The 12,956-nt window shown below is 47.9% G+C and overlaps 1 protein-coding gene across 2 annotated transcripts in view; it reads right to left on the bottom strand.

The window, feature by feature from the left end:
• Positions 1–8,447, bottom strand: part of SNAP25 (synaptosome associated protein 25) — a 67,024-nt gene extending 58,577 nt beyond the window's left edge. For both annotated transcript variants that reach the window (XM_075035460.1, XM_075035459.1), the window contains exon 1: positions 8,312–8,447. The gene's annotated coding sequence lies outside the window, so the exon portion shown is untranslated. The remainder of the gene's footprint in view (positions 1–8,311) is intronic.
• Between the last annotated feature and the right edge of the window lie 4,509 nt (positions 8,448–12,956).

Here is a 12,956-nt window from a genome sequence, read left to right as displayed (position 1 = left end):
CATACCAGCACACCAAGACCCCTGTCCTGAATGGGGCTGAAAGGAGTCTTTCCTTGCATCTCCCTTTCTTGGGAGGGTGGTTTCCCTCAGAGCATATGGGGAATATGTGGAGAACAGAAAGCTGAGGCTGGGTAAGGTGAGGTGGGACTGGGAGGAGACCCCAAACTCCAGGTAACAAATAGGCAGTATAGTTACTAAGGCACTAATCTGGGAATTGGGGTACTACAGTAGCTAACACCTTTTTTGTGATGTCTGCAGCTGTCTTGCATTCTTATTTGTCAATCTGTTAGAAATGCACACCAGTTCTTGTTTACAAGGCTTAGAAAACTAACTTCAGAGCCTAAAAGTTGCTCCAGGAGCAGCTATTTTGTACTATTTAGAGCAGTTAATTAAGAAAAAGGGAACTAGATGATGCAATAATTTAAAAATGCCTTGCTAATATTGAAAATTTGAGGCCTGCAGATGGCCCTACTGTTGCGTTACAGAAGTGGTCTAGAGCATTTTCAATTATACTTAGTGCATTCCTGGTGCCTTAAGGGTTTTTTCCACTGTCTCTTTCTTGACCTGCTCATCTCTAAAATGAACTAAACTGACAGGCCTTCACCACAGCAGAGAGCCATCCAGACCTTTTTTTTTTTTTCTCCTCTCTTTTCTTTTTTTAAATAAGAAAAACCTCTTAGGAAAATCAGACTTGAAGAAACTTGCTGCCTTATCAAGTCTAGTCTCTTGTGACCACCAACAGCTATGTCATATAATCCCCTTCATGAATTCATCAAGCGTCATCTTAAACCTCTTTGCTGCTGTTGGCCTTCCTGTCTCTTGCTCCTCTTGTTGGTATAATAAAAGACATATATTTTCAGGAATTGCAAAACCCAATACCATATCCCAAGAACATGTTTTTAATGGCAAAAAACCTGTAGGAAATCCTTCAAAAGGCTAGGCAACAAATACATGTCTCCATACAGCTGAGCAAATAAAACAAATGCTTCTCTGGGGAGAACGGCTGTTAGAAGTCAGCGGTGAATTCCAATTTAATTGGGTTCACATACCTTTGTTTGTTACTTGAGGGCTTTTCACGAACTTGAGTGTCACTTAGGTGAATACTCTCTGGAAAAGCAAATGTTTGGCTGAAATACTCAAATATTCACAAAACGTATCTGGGTTGTACATTCAGCTGTTTGGAACCAGTGCTGTGGAAGAGAGAGGGCTCGGTCCTGCTCTCCCCCTGCAGCTTAATGTGGATCTGGCAAAATGTACGGCTCTGGCAAACTCATTGTCTTGTGTTATGCCTGGCCACGAGAGCACCATCAAATGCATGAATGTTTCATCTACCTTCTGGTCTGAGTTTTCTTTCTTCTCTTGCTATCGTGAATATAAAACTAATAATCTGGGTTCATACGGCACCTTCCAGCCAAGCCTTTTACAAACCTGAAGGGGACAATCACGTGTAACACCCCCTTGAACACTAAGTAAATGGTAATCACCTCTGCCGGGAGGATGTTGCATTGTAGGGGTATCAATTTTTAGGTCACCAACCCCTGGCAGTGGAGACTGCTATGCCCTTAAATACATGAAAATATCTTTCCAAAAGGTACGGGATACTTGTCCTCCATCTGAAGGCGAGGAATGCAAACTAAAAGTTGTTTAAATCTCAGTTCTTTCTTCTGTGGATGGAGGCAACTGAGGTACTTGACAAAGGTTACGTTGATTTAGTGTGTGATACTTGCACCTGAATATTCTGGGTGCAGCCCTTGTGCTTTAATCACTAAACCACAATATCTGAAGCTAAAGTGACTGTTACTGAACACCTCTAGTCCAATAAATTGCAATAGCTTTCTTACTGTTTTCTGCAAGAACAAATTATTCCTAAGAGATGTCTGTGCCTATTAAATAGAGAACAGAAATTTCTCTCCTAACAGTGTCAGTCACCTCTGGGGTCAGCGCTGTTCAGCACAGGCAACCCTGAGCTCGGAGAGGTGTGTGTCCATGTGTGCACACATTGTGCAGAGGCGTATCAGGCAGGAGCAGCGCTGGGCTGAATCAAAGAGCAATTCCCTGATGCCTGCAGGAATGCAAGCTTGTCTAAATCCTTTTGAGGTAAATGGTGAGGTGTCTAAGGATGTGAATGAGGACCAGACTGAACCAAAAAATGCTAACACAGAGGGGAGAAAGAAAACTTTAATTTGCCTCTAAAGCATGGCGAAGCTAATTTTAGTACCTTTTCTTTTAAAAGATGCTTAAATATGCATGGAAGACTTCTGTTCTTGTTAAAAAAAGAAAAAATCAGTGAATGGTAACGCTATTTTGACAGATCATCTCTTCTGAAGAAGTATACTTTTGTTTCGTGACATTTTTTAGAGTAGCTGGAGAAAATATATTTACCTCTGTAGGGCAGATCAATGAACTGGCATCTGCACAGTCCCACTGTGAGCTATAATTTCCAGGGCAGGGGAAGAAACCAAAGGAACTGTTGGCACATCTTCCAAATAACTGGTTTATATGAAAGAAAAAATAAATTATTTCTTCCGGTACAACTGTATTGCAACCCAGAAACAGAACTCTCCTTTGGGTGGAGAGTAATTATAATAAATAAATACATCATGACAAAGACCATAGCTATGATGTGATTGAAGCCTTTAGTTTTCAGCCCACTCCACACTAGTCTTCTAATCTCTTTGGCAGGCTAGTGACTGTGAAAGCCTTTGGAGATTTGCTGCCTGGGATTTTTAGTAAGGATATGCTTCTGAGAAAATGTGGGAGATGGAAGCGATCAACGTAAAATTACAAACGTGCCCCACCAAGCACTCTGCAGTGCCTTTGTGTGCACGTCCCTGTTAATTGGTAGGTTTTGAGTAAGAAATAGCAAATCTTGCATTAATTTCAAAAATCACCTACATGAAGCATCCTTTTATAATGTCTAGGATATAAATTTTAGTTGTTAGCACTGACACAGGCTATGATAACTATCATTTTGCTCATGGATTCTACCAGTAAACTCTGGCACAATAACTTTGTCATATTAAAAGCACAAGGAAAACTATAATTATAGTAAAAATGTATAAGAACAGTTCCCATCTTTCTGTTTTAGAAATGTGTACAGTGAGACTTGACTTTGCCTTTGTTCTTTTATACTTCTACTCCACCAGTAATAAGTCTGAGTAGTCAAATACTGAAAATATTGCCTTAAAAAACTTGGTGAAAGAAGCATAATTTTCCTGTGTATTTACTGGAATGCAGGAAAACTTCCCACTACTTCCCAGTTTGGAAGAAAAATGAATGGCTACTGCTAGGAAGGGCAGTCTGTGAAATCAAACTGCACCTGGAAGTGCAGGTTTCATTTTGTTCTACATCCATTTATGCAGTTCTGAATTTTTCTGCACACAGATGTGCCTCTAGGAAAAACTCAGCTGTGTCCTGGGTTTTACACCATATAAAAAGTTATGCTGGTGTTATGTACCAGCAGAGTGCAGCAGAACCCAACCTGAAATACAGCCGTAACATGCAGTAGTCCTCCTCCGCTGCTTTATCGTTGCTTACTGTCACCATTTCTGAGGCAGACTAACTGTGTGAACTTTGTCTGTGAGAATCTGCAACAATGAAACCAGGCTGGTAAAAAATAGGTTTTGGGGGGATGACATTTCAAGTTACTTCTGTTTATAGAAAAACCTGCTCCTTCAGCAAGTATACCTATTTCTGTTTTAAAACACGAATGGTGAGCCCCAGCTTGGGAGCTCATCAGCCTGTAGTGTAGCACAGCACTCAGTTATGCTAATTCACACCAATTGACAGTGTGGCCCAATAATAAGTTAAATCCCATTTTAAAAGCGCAACAGAGCATTGTTAGCTCTAAAATAAATTAAAAAACAAAACAAAACAAAAATAAAACCTAAAAAATCTTTTTCTTTTAAATAGCCAGACAGCACAGATTTGTCGGCATTATCTTTCAGCTTTCAAAGGCCAGGAACAGCAATGATTAATTACTTAGTATTTCCTTCCTCTCCTCCCTGTGCTTGTATTAGAGTTCAGCTTTCTCCAGTGGGTAAGATAAGATACCATATCTCTCATTATTAATAAAAAGAGGTTATAAAGCAATGATTGAATTCTCTTTAGAATTACATATTTCAGAGGGGACATGTATGCAGCACTTGTTTTCCCTTTGAAAAACCTAACTGCTAAATGTTCTCTTTGTTACAAGTCCCACAAAATGATGTGCAGGGTTTCTTCTTGGACTGCAGGGCTGATCAATATGCACCCGTTGCTGGGAGTAGAAAGCTTTCCATACTCCCCACTCGTCTCTAGCAGCACACAACCTGACTGGTGAGCTCATTCAGAGCTTCATGCAAAGTCTACCTCACAAGTGGAAGTATTAGAATCCTTGGAATAATCAAAATCAGAAGTCCATGCTCACCTCCCTTCACATCAGGGTCCTAATTCTTTACCCGAGTTTGTCTTTCTTTCATCACAGTGCTCTTTAACAGTAGTCAAAAGAGGATTGTAGGTGAGAATGAAGATGAGGTAAGTGATGAGGAAATAGCAAGTGAACACAATGAAAGGTGTAAAGGCAAAGCTAAATTTCCTTCTAAAATAACAGGGCAAGTGGTTCAAACACTTCCTCTAGGCCATTCAAGTCCACTTTTGAGTCTTGCAACATCAGCCGTAGGGCCATCATAAAGCAGGAAAAAACAATTTTGAGCCTGTGAAGTTGACTTGTCTTTGTGCTTGGTGGAAAGTCCTAGAAAATTCAGTGGGATGTGGGACAGCAAACTGAAAACTCATCTGATGAGAGGCAGATTTTGCTGGTGGGAGTATGTAGCTAAGTGTTTGTGGAGGGAGTAACAAAGGGGTGATAGACAAGAACTAGGAATATAACTTGTGTGTTTTGGAGAAGTGCTCGTTGCAATACAATGCAGCAAGCTAAATCTGCAACGTCAGTAGGGAAGAAAGCCAGAGTTTATTGAAGCTAAGGGCAAAGATCTCATTTAAGGCTCAAAAATAATGAGCTAAAAAGAAATAAACTATTCTTTGACAACTGATGGCCTTGACAAACTATATCCAGCACTCCCAGGAGTAGATATGTCAGCCCTGGTGCCCGCTCCAAAGTCCAGCTTCCTAGAGGTAATCGTGATTTGCCTCAGATCTGCATCCTGCTGCAGCTCTCAAGCAATGCATTATTCTTCTCTCTGTTACATGCTCTAAAACGCTTGGACAAGTCTATTGTTACAGATTGCCTGGCACTCACCCAGCCCGAAGGTGACTGCGTTGGTAGTGGTGGATGAAACTTCACACGTAGAAAAATGCAGTCTTCCCAATGAGGGCTGCAAAGTCAGTCTACTTTTGTTGTGGGGTTACCTAGCTTATAACCCTAGAAATCTCTGAAATGAGTGTGTGTGTGTGTGTCTGTGTATAAAAACATACAGATGAAAGTACTGTGCTTATATTATAAAGAGTTATGACAGAGATTCAGGAAAAGGTACCAGAAAGAGTAGTTGTGTGACAAGCCAAGGCAAAGATAAACAAGTTTCTTCTCTTCCTAGGCTTCCCTACATTCCTGAGAGAAGAAATCATTAACAAAGTGAGCCCTACACTGTGCCATATACTTTCCATTTTTCCCCAAGTGTTGCTACATACGCAGAAGCTGTAGTCTCATGATACATAGGCATAAAAATTGCTGAAGGTGTTCATACTGACAGGATTTTGTTGTTACCTTGCTCAGTTAAAGCAGTGCAAGCATTAGGTAGACAGCATGCTTTAATTGCCTTAGTACTTCAATCTTGCTGTTTGTTGCCATACCTAAAGCCTACGGAGACAAATGAAAAGCTTTCTGTTGACCTGAAAAGCAGCTCCAACCTCCAGTGCAATAAATCTGCAAATTGGAGCTGTGTCTCATTAGATGTATTTTGAGGGTTCAATACTGGCTGGATTCTGCTGTTCTTTCTTTCACTGCCCTCATGAGTTCGGTGGACACAGAGCCTGGTCCTGAGTGCTCTTGGAAACGCCACTCTAATTTTCTCATTGGTTGTAGAAAGAAAGTTAAGCTGTATTTATTTGGGGGATGCTATTTAACTGCATTTTGTTTCATAACATGCTGAGTTTCCACAGCTCCTATTGACTTCAGAGGCAGCCTCAAGCTCTTGCTTTTGCAAAGCAGGCCTGCTTGCTTGCACCTTCGGTTTGGTCACCTCTGTTGTCTTTTTGGCACTCATCCTAGGTATCAAACTCTTCAGTGGTCACCTCCTGGCTGACCCCTTCTGCACTACACAGAAGCAACGGAAAACCACTGCTGCTTTTTCCTAGACTGGCATCTTTGCCCATGATGCAAGGATGTGCAGGGAGATGGGGCACCAGGAGATAGTCGCTTCCCCAGCTGTACCCCACGGGGCACTCATCTCCCAGATGGTCCCATCCCTTCCCTTGTCACCCACAGGGATGGCTGCCCCACACCATCCTTGTGTTGCCACGGTCAATGGGAGTGTTGTTCCATGCCTAGAGCCCTAGCTCTAGGGTGGGGGGTGCGGGACAGGCATGTCCTTGTGGATGCTGTGGCCAGGGCTGGCAGCAGCCAGGTACGGGTTGTGGGGCTGCTCCGCCACCCCCGGGCTGCGCTGCAGACCAGCCCCCCCTTCCCCCCCTCCCCTTTTCAGCTGGGAACGAAACCAGCAGCAATTATTCAAGCCAGGCACGTAAATCTGGCAGATCCCGCGGCCATGGTTTGACGCAGCTACGCAGCGCAGTGTCTGGACGCGCAGCCCGATCCCCCCCTTCCCCCTTGTTTATTTGCCCCGCAGAAAGCAGCGAAGTTACCAACTTCGCCAGCAATGAGCCGCACCGAGGGGTTTGAGAAGATTGGGGGGCCGGGGAGCGGAAAGGACGAGGAGAGCGGAGGACCGCCGGGGACGGGGGGAGCCGGGGCCAGGCGTGCGGTGCGGTTCCACCGCCGCCCCCCGCACCAGCCCGGCCGTGACGGGGCAGCCCGGGCGGCGCGTTACATAAGGCGGCGGGCTCCGCACCGCTCCGCAGAGCGTCCGCGGAGGGCGGGGGGGGACGGGGGACGGGACAAAGCTCAGCCCCCCCCCCCCCTCCCCGCCATCTCACGGCTTGGGGAGCCCCCCAGTCCCCGGGCGCACAGAGGCACCGGAGACGCCGGAGGAGCAGCGGCGCTGCGCGGCGCGAAGAGGGGGACGCCGAGGGCCAGGAGCGCGGAGCCTCCGCGGGCGCGGGGGAGCCCCGGGGGGCTGCTGCTGGTCCCCGCGGGCAATGCCCGGCCCCGGAGGGACCCCGCGGGCTGGGCGTTACGTAACCCCCCGTTTCCCTTACGCAAATACCTCTCCACCCGCGGAAGGGCAGGGACAGAGGCCGAAGTGCTAAGCGCCGATTAATTTTAGGAACTGAAGCTATTTGGTTTTTTTTTCTTCTGTAATTTCTCCCTCTTCGCATTCTGAGCTGCCGGCGGGACCCCCGCAACTGTTTCCGCCTGCGGTCCTGTCCTGGAACGAGCCAGCACCGCCGCTTTCCAAAGGGGGAAGGCTCTTCCCCGTGCGGCATGACGGGGGCTCGCCGGGGAGGGCAGCCCGGGGGGAGGTGCGGAGCCGCAGGGCGCTGCAGCACTCCCGCCTCCGCGGCGCGTCCAGCATTGCGCGCTGCCGGAGGGAGGGCGCCGCGCCGGCATCCGCGGCCGCGCAGGGGGCACGGCGGCGCTCTCCGCGGTGCTGAACCCCTCCCGCCTTGTCCCTCCACCGTGCTGAAACGCCGGGCGCTGCCCCCGGAGCGGAGCGGAGCGGAGCGGAGCGGAGGGGCCCGGCCGCTGTCCGCGGTGCTGACTTTCACACATCGCCCCCCCCGCCCCGCCCCGCACCGCCGCCTCTGTCCGCGGTGCTGAAGCGCCGCCGCAGCCCGGCGCGGTGCAGGCGCTGCAGTGCCCCGGGCGGCAGCAGCCCGGTCCGGCCGAGCAGGGCAGAGCGCCCGCAGACCCTTCTTCCCGCTCCGGGGAGGGGGGGAACGGCGCTCGTTCCTCTTCTCCTCCTACCTCCCCCGGGCTTCCCTTCTCCGCCGGCCTCCTGCCACCCGCAAGCGAGCCCGCTACGGCGGAGGAGCAGAGCCCGGCTCCCTCCCCTGGCTTCAGGCGGCGATGAGGCTGGCCGCGAAATTACACCCTTCTCCCTGCCTTCCTTCGTCCCCGTAGCAGCCCAGAGGCTGGAGACAAAAAGCCGAGCAGGTCCCTCTTTAAATATAGCCTTTTTTTCATTTCCTTTTCGTTAATACCGCCCCCTCCCCCCTGACAAGCCGGTCCCCCCCGGTGGTCTCCCACCCTTACCTCGGCTTCTGGAGCGCTACGCCGGGCCGCGGCTGCGGGTTCGGTGGGTCGGTGCCGCAGCTGGGAGGCAAGGACAGCCGCTGCTGACCTCCCCGGGTCTCCTTCTTCAATGGACCGAGAGCCGTGCCCTCATCAAAGATGGCCGTCCGCTCCTACGTCAGCAGCTTTTAATAGCCCTCCCCGGCGCGGGGGGGGGGGGGCGGGAGCAGGAAGGGGGGGCAGAGCGGGCCGGGCGGGCTTGAGTCATCGCCGCCGCCGCTGCACCGCGCCGCGCACCGCGGCGAGGCGGCCCCGCCGTTTCTCCGCACCCGCCGCTCCGCGGCCTCCCTCGGCGCGGAGCGGCGGGGAGTGGTGCGGAGCGGTGCGGGGCGCGGTGCAGCGGCGGCGGGCCGGGGCCGGGGCCGGGGCCGGGGCTGGGGCCGGGGCCGGGGGCTGAGCGCGGCTGCGGGTGAACTGCCTGGGGAGGGGGGAAGGGGGCCTCCTGCAGCAGCGATTTCCTCCGCCAAAGGGGTGGTCCGAAGAGGGTATCCCTCTGAAGTCTCCGGTACTCCATATATGGCCAATCTACGTGGGCTTCTATTTTTATGTGTGAATTCTTCCTTCTCTCCCTCTTTTTATTTCTCAGAACATCCTGCCGGGGGTCTGGGTGTGTTAAACTGATTATTCCTCCTCTCCTCCCCCCTTTGTAAGAGCAGCCAAACACAAGGAAATCCATGGTTAAGGACATGTGTTGTCCTTATCCTGATCATTTGAAGGACAGGTTCAAAAAAGAGAGAGAGAAATTAAAAACAAACAAAAGCCTGGGCACGTACATGCATACACAGAGCAGAGTGAGCACATCCCACTGCTGCCAAGGAGGAAAACGGTAACTTGGTTCCAGGAAAGAGCCTGGCTTATTTATCATGGATTAATTAAAATATTCATTCAGAGTGTACCTAATTTGGAGCAAATGGAGCTGTCTCCTGTGTGATTTCTAATGGGGAGGAAATCCTTTCATTTCATACAAAACATTGTATTTTTGTAAAATTTATCTCTTAATGGGGATTTTAATGCGGGATGGGGATTGCATCTGAAGTGCGACACTCTCTTTCATAACCTCAGTCATCCCTTCCTTTTCATTCCACAAGCCTTCATGCGTTCATTTATGGAACCATCCAGACCTACAGAAAAGTGGTGATGCCTCCCTCTTCCCTGTCTGAGCCTCTCTTGTGAGCAATAACCGAGCACTGGCTATGTTTAATTCTGACACCACACGTACAGGCTTTTCTAAATAGTCTGCAGATGACAGAGTCAAAACATCAGTCCCACATTAGCAATAATTCTATCCTTATCATATTTTTTCCCCCCCTTTTACCACAGCAAGGAAAACCGGAAGAGAGGGAAGACTATGCAGCTGTATTTTGGAGCACGTTCATCTCATGTTGTGGTTGTACAGGGGTGGGGGAGGGAAGGGGAGGGAGGGGAAGGCGTGGGGGAGAAGGAGAGAGAACTGTGGGTGATTCCTCCTCCCCTGCTCTGTAGTTCCCCATAGAAAAACGTGACTGTAGATCGTGCTTTGCGATTCTCACCCTCTCCTGTGAAAATATGTCCTTCAGTCTCGTTTGAAAGGAAGCAGTCAAAAGTTTGCTAAATATATGACAAAGGAATTCTCAGGCAAGAGGGGCTCCTTGCTGCATTAGAGTATCTAATGAGCTGTGCACATGAAAGCCGCAGGGAAGGAGGGAACCTGTCAAGTTTAAGGGCTGTAAATACAGACTAACAGTATAAGATTAACACTGTGCAGACACTCCCCCCCAACCCTCCCCCCCACCCCCCGCCCCAAGGTGAGGTGAGGGATCTGGAACAGCAGCCTGCTTAGGAAACAGATTTAGCATCCTAAATGGCAGTTTGGGAAAGCAAACCTTTTCTGGCGAGTTTATGCATGGGTTAATAGTACCCAGCACTTCAGTTAGGTATGCACTGCAGATGGCAAGAGGAATCCCAGAGTGAGCCTTGGTCTGAAATCCAGGCTGTCTGTGCACATGCATTGTGCTTTGCAAGTTCCTAGCACACACGGAAAGTTAAAAAGAAATTTTCAGTCAGACAGCTTGTCTGATAGGTGGTTTTGAAATGAAGTATGATTTTCAAGAGAGCAATACTAGTACTTATTAATAATTCATATTAACGGTAGATAAGGGAAGCAAAAGAGAAATTATAAACTGTTGTTTTGACTAAGCCACCAGCACTGCAAAATGCTGTCTGGGTTTGGATTCAGCCCAATAATGCCTCTGAGAAGAATTTCACTCCATTGGATACCAGCAGGGATGAATTTGGCTTCTTGTATCGAAAGCCAGTGAGGGAAATGCAGTGAAGGCAAAGTAAAATGCATCATAACTTAGGGAAGGAGGGATAAGGGATGGTAAAAGAAAGAGAGAGGAGGGAGGGAGTGGGAGGAGGATGAAAGGTAGGTTTCCAGTGAGAAAACTGGATTCAATTTAAGATTCATTTTCAAGCTCTGCTGCAGCAGAAATCACGTATTTTAATAAAACAACGTAGGGCAGAATCATTAAATAGATCATAAACATTGGCCGTTGAGCTTAGTAGGAACAACTACCATTCCTACAGTTATTCTTAAAATGAACAAGGGAAGGGATACATTCTGGAACGCGGATGCCTCTATCCCGGGAGTTGCAGAGGGGGGCAGCCTTTTGCACCACAGCACTAGGATTTCTGTCGCAGTAAGTGCTACTAAGCAATTTTAGCTGATTCTCTAGCATCTTTTGAGGATGCTTTTTTTTAAAAAAAAACACATGGGGAGTTTATTGACTCCATCCGATAGTATTTAAACAGTCATTTCACACTGTGTACAGGACAGCTGTGAGAAGTGAAACCTAAAAATGAAGTACGAGGAGAGAGAAAACCGGAATTGGGTCTAAGAATGATTCAGCTGCCTAATTATTCAGGCAAATATTCAACAAGCTGAGCAACGAGTACCTGTGGGCACAGCCCATGAATAATGAGACAGGGAACATGCTTTCCTGTATGTGATGTGGGTTCTCACGTTACCGGCCAGGAGCTGGTGAAGGGCAGAGCAGGCAGAGCCTGCAGCAGGTTAACAGGGAGGAAACGACAGCCCCCGTTTTGTCCATAATTCGAGGTCTGATCACGGGCAGTGGAAGCTTTCTGGCTGCTCACAGAATCACCTTCAGCCTCCAACATGCACGCCTGCATGCTGCAAAGCTGGGATGTGAGGCAGCTAAGCGAGCAAAACGCCAAAATGCTGAGCAGTGCCACCAGGTCCTGGATGTTAATTCCTGGCCTCTCCTGGAGTCAGTTGTAACACAAAGACCGCCTCGATTCCCTCCACCTTCTTTAGACATTTCCATATTATTTTTTTTTCAACAGAGGGGGAAATACGTTATTTATCCAAGTGCTGCTCATCTATGCCTCAAGTATGTGGCTGGGAAATAAATTGAACTAGAGCAGAGAGAGAAAAAAAGAGAGAGGAAAAACGTACCTGCTTTGGCACTGAACATTTCACAGCCTTTCTGATTTCTGCATTTTCCCAGGCTTAGATGCCAAGGCATGCCCCAGTCTGTTAAGGGCTGGGCGATCAGAACAATTTGAGGATTGAGCCCTTTATGCCAAACTCCTAATTATTTTGTGTCATTCACTGCTGTTTATGTAACTACTGAATTTTGACCATCAGCAGCACTCACATCTATGTGCCTCAGGCTGCTTCTGATTAAATTTGAGGGAATAGCTAGGCCTAATTTTCATTTTTTTTCCCTGCGTTTGCAGGATGTCTAGATACACAGTTAAGCTGTGGGCTTATTTAAGGACCTGTCTATGATAGGGTGCTCCAATTCAAGCCAAGCCAAGATTCCTCTGAGGCTTATGTTAAAAAATAGAGAGATTTAATATACGATTTTAACATAAACCCTCAGACATGAGTCCCCATCAATTTCCTGATTACTCTTTTAGACGTGCAGAGCCAGATCCCAAAGGTGTTTTGGTACCTGATTCCCAACTAGCTGCTTAAAGGGCAACTGGGACTTAAATATTCAGTGAATCTGGGTCTCCACTGCTGACCCCATGTCCCCCTGCCTTGCCTGGGTGCCTTCCCACAGCTATACAGTCCCGTTTGACCATGTCATTTTCAGCAATGCCAGACTTTAACATCTATTATCTGATGTGTAAAGGAGAAGTAGTCACAACACAGTCAAATCTCCAGGGATTATAATCTGGCATGGAGGTGTGACTGGTCTGAGGTCTCCAGGAGCCTTGCCACTGGCAGTTTCAGGCCAAGCTCAACTGCCCTGAGAATAAGGCTCTGCACAAGTCCCACTAGGCACAGAGAAAGTCACAAAGGTATTGGACACAGAGGAAGGAGGAATAGGACCATTTGGTCTATATTTTATGGAGGAAAGGGGATATAGACACAGGTATGTCTGTGTGCCTGTAAGAAAGACAGCAGGTAAAGGTTAAACTCCATTTTTCACTGAAAACAATCTCTGCTTTAATAGAATAAACCATCATCAGATTTGACTTCTCCTCCTGCCCATGTGACCTTAACTTGGGAACCATTTAAAAAACTTATCTAAAGGATGAAGAAAGGACAGAAGTCCCACAAAGCAGGACACGGGCTGAACTGAGAGCTGTAAAA

This window comes from Buteo buteo, chromosome 9, assembly GCF_964188355.1.
Source record: "Buteo buteo chromosome 9, bButBut1.hap1.1, whole genome shotgun sequence".
NCBI lineage: Eukaryota > Metazoa > Chordata > Aves > Accipitriformes > Accipitridae > Buteo > Buteo buteo.
This window is presented reverse-complemented; position numbering and strand designations above follow the sequence as displayed.